The sequence below is a fragment of the Pongo abelii genome, chromosome 13, assembly GCF_028885655.2.
Source record: "Pongo abelii isolate AG06213 chromosome 13, NHGRI_mPonAbe1-v2.0_pri, whole genome shotgun sequence".
Taxonomy (NCBI): Eukaryota; Metazoa; Chordata; class Mammalia; order Primates; family Hominidae; genus Pongo; species Pongo abelii.
Window position 1 is genome coordinate 43,090,351 of NC_071998.2, and position 11,618 is coordinate 43,101,968.

General features: G+C 38.9%; 1 long non-coding RNA gene across 1 annotated transcript in view; it reads left to right on the plus strand.

Moving 5' to 3' along the window:
• LOC129047838 (uncharacterized) overlaps positions 1-4,005 on the plus strand; it is a 39,966-nt gene extending 35,961 nt beyond the window's left edge. Inside the window, exon 3 of the long non-coding RNA XR_008509627.2 lies at positions 3,813-4,005. This is a non-coding gene — a long non-coding RNA (uncharacterized LOC129047838). The remainder of the gene's footprint in view (positions 1-3,812) is intronic.
• The last annotated feature ends 7,613 nt before the right edge of the window (positions 4,006-11,618 follow it).

The window sequence follows — 11,618 nt, forward strand, 5'->3', positions numbered from 1 at the left end:
CTGTTGGGATTTTGATAAGAATTGCTTTGAATCTGTAGATTGCTTTGAGTAGTATGTCCATCTTAACAATAGTACATCTTCCAATCCCCGAACACTGGGTGCCTTTCCATTTATTCGTGTCAACTTTAATTTCATTTAGTAATATTTTCTAATTTTCAATGTATAAGCTTCTCACTTCCTTGGTTAGGTTATTCTGAAGCATTTTATTCTTTTTGATGTTATTATAAATGGAATTGTTTTCTTAATTTCCTTTTCAGATTGTCCATTGTTAGTATATAGAAATACAATGGTTTTTTTGTGTCAATTTTGTATCCTGCAATTTATACTGAATTTATTAATTCTAACAAGGTTTCTTTTGGTGTGAAATCTTTAGAGTTTTTTACATATAAAATCGTGTCATCTGTGAACAGTGATAATTTTAACACCTTTCCAATTTGTATTTCTTTTTTTTTTTTTTTTTTTTTTTTGAGACAGAGTCTGTCACCCAGGCTGGAGTACTGTGGTGTGATCTCGGTTCACTGCAACCTCTGGCTCCCGGGTTCAAGCAATTCTCCTGCCTCAGCCTCCTGAGTAGCTGGGATTACAGACGTATGCCACCACACCTGGCTAATTTTTGTATTTTTAGTAGAGGCGGGGTTTCACCATGTTGGTTGGGCTGGTCTCCAACTCCTGACCTCATGATCCTCCCACCTCAGCCTCCCAAAGTGCTGGGATTACAGGCGTGAGCCACTGCACCCGTCTGTATTTCTTTTTCTTTCCTAATTGTTCTGTTCTTGTTTAATTGTTCTGGCTAGGACTTCCAATACTGTGTTGAATAGGAGTGGTGAGAGCAGTTATTAAGCCTTTTTCCTTATCTTAGAAGAAGAGCTTTCAGTCTTTCTCCATTGAGTATAATGTTAGCTGTAGGCTTTTCATAAGTGGCTTTTATTATTATTTTATTTTTTTGAGACAGAGTCTTGCTTTGTTGACCAGGCTGGAGTACAGTGGCAGGATCTCAGCTCACTGCAACATCTACTTCCTAGGTTCAAGTGATTCTCCCGCTTCAGCCCCCTGAGTAGCTGGGACTATAGGTGTGCACCACCACACCTGCTGATTTTTGTATTTTTAGTAGAGATGGGGTTTCACCATGTTGGCCAGGCTGGTCTCGAACTCCTGACCTCAAGTGATCCACATGCCTCGGCTTCCCAAAATATTGGGATTAGAGGCATGAGCCACTGTGCCTGGCCTTATAAATGGCTTTTCTTATGTTGAGGTAGTTTCCTTCCTGTCCAGGTTTATTGAATGATTTTTATCATTAAAGGGTGTTGAATCTTGTCAAATGTTTTTTCTCTATCAATTGAGATGATGATGTCATTTTTGTCTTTCATTCTGTTATTGTGGTATATTACATTGATTAAATTTTGTATGCAAAACTCTCCTTGCTTTTCATGAATAAGTCCCACTTGGTCGTGGTGTGTAATCCTTTTAATGTGCTGTTGAATAGTTTGCTAGTATTTTGTTGAGGATTTTTACATCAATATTTATTAGGGATATTGGTTTGTAGTTTTCTTTTCTTGTAATTTCTTTGTCTGGTTTTGGTATCAGAGCCTAATAGAATGAGCTTAGAAGTGTTCCTCTTTAATTTTTTGGAAGAGTTTCAGAATTGATGTGAATTCTCTGGAAATTGACTTGAATTCTTCTTTAAATGTTTGGTGGAGTTCTCCAGTGAAGTCATCTGGTCCTGGGCTTTTCTTTGTGGAGAGATTTTTGATTACTATTTCAATAATTTACAAGTTTCTGGCCTCTTCATGTTTTCTATGTCTTCATGATTCAGTCGAGGTAGGGTGTGTGTTTCTAGCAATTTATCCATTTCTTTTAGGTTATCCAATTTACTGACATACAACTGTGGAATTTTTGTTTTGTTCTTTGTATAGCTTCTATCTCTGTTTGATATTCACATTTTGTTCATATGTTGTTTTTCTGATTTCATTTAGTTGTCTATCTGTTCTCTTTTATTGAGTATCTTTATGATAGTTATTTTAAATTGTCAAACAACTCATACATCTGCATTTCTTTAGGGTTGGTTTATGTAGTTTTAGTTTGCTCCTTTGACTGGGTTATATTTCCGTGTTTCTTTGTACCTCTTGTAATTTTTTTTTTTTGGCTGGGATTTGGGCATTTGAAAAAGCACCCACCTTTAACAGTCTGCATACTGGATTTGTTCAGGTGAAACCCGTTACCAGTCAGTCTAGGTAACTGTTCAAGAACCTTTCAAACCTTTTCTGATCTCTTGCTCCCCCTGGCATCTGCCTGTAGAACTACACACCTAATGTTCTGCCAGACTTTGTTTTCAGCAGCGTCTGATCCTGCCTCTGCTCTAAGTCAAGCAAAATCAGACTCTCAGACAGCCCTCCGACATACCAGAACTTTGAGTGCAAAGTCTGCTCTTCTGTTTCTGTTCTGAGGAAGGACCCTCAGTTTGAAGATTTCCTCCCAATTGCTCCATACTATACTGTGAATGTGCAGAAGCATGAACAGGTGCACCAACTGCCATAATGCTTTCTACCCCTTTTCTGGAATCCTTTCTTCATTTTACAATGGCCTGGGTGCTATAGCATCTCAGCTGGTCTCTAGAGTTCTCACAGGGGCATTCTGGTCCATATACTGTTGTTAACTTGGTGTCTCTGTAGGGGAAAGAAGAGCTTGTAGCTTCCTAGTCCATCATCTTGCTGACATCACTCTGACACCTATTTCTTCTGCAGACATTTAGGAAACAAAACACTAGGTGATTATCAAGTCATATTGACTACAGCTAAAAAACAGTGCCTCTATGACTACTACATGAATTAAGATAAAAAATATTGAGCATCAGTGTTTCTCCATGGAATCTATAGTGAAGAGGCTTTGGCTCCTAGAGAGTGGAACCAAGTAGGTAGAAAAGAATTTTCAATCCAGGGAGAATGAGAACAGCTGGAGAAGTAGGCAATTTTTCTAGCAGTTCATAGGGGGAGCTTCTAGAAAAACCTGCAAAGAACTCTGGTTCATTTGATATCCAGGAAGTGGGGACTCTGAAGGATCTGCTTCAGTGGATCTGAGAATATATCAGTCTGCCTATAGCTCTATCCAGGTGATCAAAAGATCAAGGTGACATCTGTGCTAAGGGAGATTTGAAGAGCACCTCTTTAGTCAGCAGCTTATTGGAGGAAATGAATATCTCCTAAAAGGAAATATCTAAGGAGTTAGACCGTGTTCTATCAAAAAGCAAAATGTCAAAGTTATCATTAGAATATAGCATAGGTTGGAGAGATTCCCATCTTTGGAAGTATTTAAGCTGAGACAGAGAAATCAATTGATAGAGATGTGGAAGAATTCATACTCTAGATGGAAGTACACTTATTAAGCTGTCTTAAAATTATCTGGGTCTGAATTTTTATGAACTTGGTGAAGGATTCTGATTCATGATCATTTTATGTGGAAGTTAAATCAGTGGAAGGGCTATAACATTTAGAACACCATGCAATGTTGAAAAAGAAGTAATGAAACACATCAAGAAAAAATACTCAATTTCCCCAGGTAGAAATATCTATCTGCATGGCACAGCCGTGATGGATTCAGCTAAAACTCAAAGGTTTTGTTTTTTGGTTTTTGCCTCTGTCCTTCTTTTTGTGTATGTGTGTATATAACACATCAATACACTGTGGACAAATTTTCACAGACTATAAAGGCTTTCTGTCCACATGCAGGAAGTGGCTGACAATATCTTACTGAATAACAGAGGGTATGTGGGGCTAAATAGATGCAAACAATAACTTCTCTTGTATTTCCCTACACAGATCACATTTAAGACTCTGCAGATCATCAAGCAGCATGACGGAGATGGCTTGGCATACATTAAAGCAAACATTTCCTGCCAATATGTATCACATTGCAGTGTATCATTAATGCTGTCAGCCTCAGAATAACTTCGCTTATCTAGAATGATGCATAGCTTATTAAACTTGTAGAAAGGTGTTACTTAAAACTGGATACTTGGTTTTTGGGACTCCATCACTGATGTTATGTCCTTGGTGGATAATCTTAGTTCTTTTGGGGTCTCTTTTAGTCATTGTATTAGGCTTTGTAATCTATCTATCATATGTAATTGCCTGTGTTTCACTGAAATAGACTTCTTTGAATACCTCAAAATTTTAATAGCCTATTCTCATATCAAGTTGGTCTTTTTATTTTGATAAATTTCTAATATTTCTGTTTATTAATTTTCTGCTACTGAATTCACCTATGGACAGGCATGAATGGTCTTTCCCTTCATGTTTTAAAAATGAGATCGGCAAGAATCACTAGAAACACATAATTTGTGCTGAGCTTGGTTGTTTTAATCTGGGGTGTTACTTTATGGTAACTTAAGTTAATAAAACTTTGTTTTAAAAAGTATTAATATAAGATTTCCTCCAAATTATAAAATCATTATTAATATCTTACTGGCAATATATAATGATATCTTGTTGACAGATTTGGAATAGAAAATGACTGGAAATCTAGACTCAAAGATACCAACAAAATATCTATGATAGCAAGCTGTCTTTTGTACTTACCCTGATTTTCAATGTCTACCAAGGCATGCTCTTTTTTTTTTTTTTTTTTTTTTGAGACGGAGTCTCGCTCTTCACCAGGCTGGAGTTCAGTGGCACAATCTCAGCTCACTGCAACCTCTGCCTCCTGGGTTCAAGTGATTCTCCTGCCTCAGCCTCCAGAGTAGCTGGGACTACAGGCGCGCACCACCAAGCCCAGCTAATTTTTGTATTTTTAGTAGAAATGGGGTTTCCCCATGTTGGCCAGGATAGTCTCGATCTATTTACCTTGTGATCCACCCACCTCGGCCTCCCAAAGTGCTGGGATTACAGGTGTGAACCACTGGGCCCAGCTGGCATGCTCTTAATATGCATTGACTCTTCAAATCCTCACAACTTCCTCATGAAATATTATTTCTATTTTACACTGTAAGCATGAAAATAAATATTTGTCAAATGAATGCATACATCTATCATTTTATGTTGTTGTTGTTTATTCGCTTTTTTGAGACAGAGTCTTGCTCTGTCACCCAGGCTGGAGTGCAGTGGCTCACTGCAACCTTCAATCACTGCAACCTTTGCCTCCCAGGTTCAAGCGATGCTCGTGCCTCAGCCTGGTGGGTAACTGGGACTACAGGAGTGCACCACCATGCCTGGCTAATTTTTGTATTTTTAGTAGAGACAGGGTTTTTGCCATGTTGGCTAAGATTGTCTCAAACTCTTGACCTCAAGTGATCCACCTGCCTTGGCGTCCCAAAGTGCTGGGATTACAGGTGTGAGCCACTGCACTTGGCCACATCTATCATTTCTTTTTTTAATTATTAAGTATCTCTTCCAAACACCATGGTCAGGCAGTTTCTCTCTCTTTCTTTCCCTCTTTCTCCACTTCCTCACCACCCCCGTTGTTCATGCCTAGGTCAGGCCTGCATTACTTTTCCCCTCCACTACTGCGGTAGCCTCTCAAATGGTATGCCATTCTCTTCCAGTGAACATAGCTTTTCTAAAATAAAATAGTGCTTCTGTATTAGTCAGGCTTTTTTGTTTACAAGTGAGTGAAATCCAGCTCAAACTATATTAAACAAATCAGGGGATTTATTTGGCCCACAGCTCTGAGAAATCCAAGAGATAGGTTTGACTTCAGGCCCAGCTTGACACAGTTTCAAATATATGCATTGTTGGGTATGGTGGCCACTGGCAGATCAGGACTGAGACGCTACCAGCTGCAAGATCCGGCAAAAAGAGAACCTCTTCCCATGTGATTTTGGCAGAAAGGTCCCATTGAGGATCAGTGGTCTATTCCTGAATCATTTGCTAATCCTTAAGCCTTCTCTTTGGCCAGACTGGGTTATACACCCACCCCCTGTAGCTTGGAGAACAGAATCAGCCCCACTGAAACCTCATGAATTGGTTCTGTTATCAGCCGAAGGGGGAAGGGAGCCTTGGCAGGGAAACACAGCAGATGTACATGACATTCCATGTACAAAGTCTTGCAACAGTTCCTAAATGTCTTTGGATAATTGCCAAACTCCTTAGCATGCTATATCTACGTTGCTTACTTATTCAGTTTTATCTTTGCCTCTCTTCTCTTTGTCCGATAATTTATCTTTTAAGGTTCAATTTTAGCAGCCCATCAGTTTCCTTCCAGCCTGTCAAATGGGAGCAGGGGTTCCTTGTCTGTGATTCCATAGCACCCTGAACCCCTGGTCTCTTAGACCTGAACATACTTCGTGTGACCAGTATTTGTTAACCCTGACTTTCCTAGAGAATTCTCCCTCTGAGAGCTTAAAAATAACTCATACCCTAGCCTTAGCACACCTCAAATCCATCAGAGTCTGGAGATGAGTGATTAGGTGACTGTCTATTTATCTATTTCATCCTTTCCTAAGTTCCCCAGCTGATTCTGAGGTACAGTTGGGCTTGAAAACCACTGAATAACATTAAAGTTCTATCCAGCTCTAAAATTCTGACTCAACCCAAGATTTGGTAGGATTATCTCCTCATCATTCCCTCTTCCTCTGTTCCTCTTCCCTCCATTCCCCCTCCCTCCTTCTATTTCTAGCTATTCTATTTACAGATGTCAAAGCCATAGATCTATGTAAAAATAAGTGCAAAATATTTTCTCCTCATTTTTATTTTTATTGTCCTTAAGGAGCTTTGAAACTATCTCAGTGGCACTGAGATTATCTGAGTTATTTAAGAATGAGCTACTTTTTCTGTTACTTCCTTGGAAGTTTTCAGCTCAATTTCTCATTGTATGGGGCTCCCATTCCATAGCTGTGTCTGTGGACCCTTTATAATAATGTCTCAGCAGCACGGCCAGTCAGGCCTACATTGAAAAGAGTCATTTGAGGCACTTCCTGTCATGCTTCATACGGTTGTGTTGACATTCGGTGCATGTGTTTGTCATTGACACACAGGCTCCCATTCCAGCTGGAAAGTCTTTCCTTTCATCTAGAAGCTGTTTTAAAAAAATGTTCCTACTTATCTAAAGCCAGAGAGAGTGGATGGGAGGGATTAGTTTGTTTGCCCACATCTTCAAATGCACTGTATTTTGTGGAATGCCAACAGGACTGTTTTAATTTGCTTTCTACAAAGGCAGACTTCTGTTGCTTTTCCTGAGATCCTGATGGAACAGTGTTTGTCATTAATGTCATGAAAGGAGATAGTGCAGCTGTGTTTATGGTGGGAGTTACCTGTAATTTATGTTGTAACTTAAACATTTAGGAAGAGTAGCTGTTTCCTTTTAGTTAGAAACCTGAATTCTCTCTCTTTCTCTCCCTCCCTCCCTCTCTCTCTCTCCCTCTTTCTCTTTCTTTCTCTTTCTCTTTCTCTTTCTTTCTATCTTTCTTTCTTTCTCTCTTTCTGTCTCTCTTTCTCTCTTTCTTTCTAAGAGTTCAATTCCTACAAATTTTTTAAGCACCAGGGAGGCAGTTGGAAAATCAAGACTTCTGTTCTCTGGTACTGAGATGGAATTATTGAAATGACAGCATTTTAGAAATGTAAACATATACTTAACTTCAATCTAAAAGAGCATAAGCAAATGAGGGAAAAACTAACCAAGCTGGTTATCTAAATGAGGAAAGGACATTTCTTAGAAGATTTGTAAGACCAAATCTGATTATATCATGTGCCTTTCTTCTCACTACTCAGCTCTCTTACTGTTTTGGTATAGTTCAGGTCATGCTAAATTTTATTATTTTGAAAAATTAACTTCCAAGTACATTGGAGAAAAAGAGTTGGGTTAGTGGCCATTCAGATTTTGGGACTGAAAATAAAGGCTCATGGGTAGTAGTTGAGGACAAATGGAATTTAATGGGACTCCAAGTGTTTGTTTTATGAGCACCAACAAATGGATTACTTCCTCTCTTCTGGGAACTTGAGAGGGAAAATCTATTTGCCTTTGCTCTGCTAAAGAAAACCAGAGCCCTTTGTTCACATTTATCTTTAGGATCTTTTCTTGAAATGCTAACCTTTCATTGAAAAGTTTACTGGAATCTCCAAAGAAAATTAAAGTATAGCATCATTTAAAAATCAATTCAGCAAACGTTTTTGAGTACCTACTATACATGGGCATTGTGGAAGGGATATAAAGAAAATAATGAGTGCCACATTTATACAAATATATTTAATAAAATATGATAAGTGCTTCAGTGGGTCAAGGGACAGAATTGCTACTGATCACAGATATGTATATTTTAAAAACCCTCTATGTCTCTTTATGGCATTTTCTTATTCTATGAATCTTGGGGCCCTTTGACAAAAGTCAAAGAGAGCAGTCTAGTCTGACTAATTTTTGTGAGCCTATATTGTCTCATAATGCTGCTATTTTTTCTTTCTTTCTTTCTTTCTTTTTTTTTTTTTTGAGATGGAGTCTTGCTCGGTTGCGCAGGCTGGAGTACAGTGGCGTGGTCTCGGCTCACTGGAACCTCCACTTCCTGGGTTCAAGCGATTCTCATGCCTCAGCCGCCCAAGTAGCTGAGATTATAGGTACCTGCCACCATGCCTGGCTAATTTTTTGTATTTTTGGTAAAGACAGGATTTCACCACGTTGTCCAGGCTGGTCTCGAACTCCTGACCTCATGATCTGCCCACCTCAGCCTCCCAAAGTGCTGGGATTACAGGCGTGAGCCACTGCGCCTGGCCAATGTTATTTTTTCTTACATTTTCCTCAATTCTGAGTAGTAGTCCGTTCTAGAATTTTCCTGGGCATTGATCGTCAATTTCACGGTTTATGCTTTTCAAAATTTCTATCTGGGTCCGGGTGTGGTGGCTCATGGCTGTAATCCCAGCATACTGGGAGGCTGAGGTGGGCGGATCATTTAGGTCAGGGATTTGAGACCAGCCTGGCCACCTTTCAGTAGAGATGATTAAACCCCATCTCTACTGAAAATATAAAAATTAGCTGGGTGTGGTAGTGCCCACCTGTAATCTCAGCTACTCAGGAGGCTGAGGCAAGAGAATCACTTGAACTCGGGAGGTAGAGGTTGCAGTGAGCCAAGATCGCGCCACTACACTCCAGCCTAGGCGACAGAGTGAGACTCTGTCTCACAAAAAAATAAAAATAAAAATAAAAAAATAAACAAATAAAAAATAAAAAAATTCTATCTGAACATTGTTAGATTATCTGTGTTTCTCTAGCTTTCCTCCACAGACAGGAGATGGAGACTCAATACTCTGTTGTAATCAAGCCATCAGCAATGTGGGGGCTTGTAGTCCTACATTAGCTTGGTCAAAGTCAATGTACTCACTGGGTTTCTAAGCTTGCACAGAGGACACCTTACCCACACCCTTCTCGCAAAAAAGTTCCAGAATTGGTGGAGCAGTTCCCCTTGGCCACTTAGAAAGCATGTACTAAAATGTTCTGTGGGCTTAATCTAAATTTGTTCCAAAGTTATTGTAAGAATCATTTACTGATGATAAACGAATTTTTTTTCCTTGCCATTTTCTCTGGACTGTAATTCCCTAAAATGTTTTTCTGCTTCCACAGAGAAGCACAGGTTTCTCCAAGTTGTGGGAGTGTGGTGGTGGTGTGTGTGAGTCATATCTAGACTTTAGGAAGGGTTTGGTTTGCCTATATCCCTACTCCATATTAAAGTATAACTATATTTCACCATTCTTCCCTATGAGATCATGGTCCTCCCTGCATCTGTACTGGGGGTATATTTTGCTTTAGAATAATCTTCAGTATTCAGAAGGTGCGGATGTGTGTGAGTGTATTTGGTGAAAAATTTTAAGGTAAATCTTTGCTTCTCTTCTGCTTCTCGGGTAGAATCATGTAAACAGAAGCCTATGCAGTCTCTTGTGATTAGAAAGTGAGTACACATAATTATGCTGTTTATATGGAATTTCCCTGAAGGGTTGATCAGTGATCCCAATGGAAATTCTGGGTATTACTGTTAATACTTTATGTCTCTCTGATGCCTTTAAATGTAATACCTGAAAACCATCAGCTTAGACTGAAGTGAACCACATGTTTAATGGCTCAGTAAAACATCCAAAGCTGGCTGAAAAGTCAGAACAAAGATTGTGAGGTATAGTCAGTTTACTGACTGTATGAAATAAGTTGAAATCATAACTAATGATTCAAAAATAAATGGGGAGAGTAGAGCGACATGTTGAAGGTTAACAGATGTGGAATAGCTGCCAAAACAGGAATTTGTGGATCAACCTGTGCAGAACTAATCACTGTAGTGGGAACTTTGCTGGAATGCAGAACTTCCCTCTAATCTGCTGAGGAAGTCAGTCTGGGTAGGTAGGCGGGAAGTCCCAGTTCCCAGGTAGGAATGGGAAAGAGCGGAGGATTGGCTAGGGGAAGGGGAAGGAGGATTACCTGGAAGGGTTAGAGACCAGGAATTAAATTAAAAGACCACAATGCGGTGCTGTGGTAGGAAGTTCTGGCAATAATTTTGCAATGTATCTTAAAAATGCTAATAGTGATTTTTCTCTGACCCAGTAACTGCATTTCCAAGGAAATTTATTAAGAAAATAACCAGAAGTGTGTATATGGATTTATATACAAAATTTTAATCATATTTTTACTTATATTAGTGAAAAATTAGAAATAACCTGAATATTCAATAGCAGAGGATTAGTAAAATAATGATATAGCCATTTAATGAAATATTATGCAAGTAATTAAAATCATGACTTTTGAAGAAAAATGACATGTTAATGCACATTGGGTAATGTTTCATAGCTTGCTTTTTAAACATAATGTTTTGTGAATATATTATTTGTTCATCAATATTCATCTACAAGATTTTATGTGGCTATATAGTATCCCCTTGAAATGATGTGTTACTGTTGGGAATACATAATGGTACTATCATTATGAAAAACAGTTTGGCAATTTCTTATGCAGTTAAATGTAGACTTACCATATGACCCAACAATCCCACTCTTAGATATTTACCAAAAAGAAATGAAAACTTATGTTCACACAAAGAGCTGTATGCAAACTGTAAATGTTTATGGTAACTTTATTTGTTTATTTTTCTGAGATAGGCTCTCACTCTGTTGCCCAGGCTGGAGTGCAGTGGCATGATTATAGCTCACTGCAGCCTGGACTTCCTGGGCTCAGGCAATCCTCCCACCTCAACCCCCAAAGTAGCTGGGACTACAGTTGTGCATCACCAGGCTCAGCTCATTTTTGTATTTTTTGTGGAGTCTCGCCATGTTGCCCAGGCTGATCTCAAACTCTTGGGCTCAAGCAATCCACTCATCTTGGCCTCACAAAATTCTGGGATTACAGGCATGAGCCACCATGCCCGACCTGTAGCTTTATTTATACTTGACAAAAATTGGCAAGAACCCAGATGCCCTTCAATTGGTAAATGGATAAATTGTGAAACATCATACAAGGAAATATTACTCAGCAATAAAGAATAAATTATCGTTTCACAAAACAATGTGGATAAATCTTAAGTGTATTTACTAATTGACAGTAAGCCAGACCCAAAAGGCTACCACTGTATAATTCCATTCATGTGACATTTTGAAAAAGGCATAATTGGAAGGATAAAAAGTAAAAGTGGTTGCCAAGAGTAGGGAATAGGTGAGGATTGACTAGAT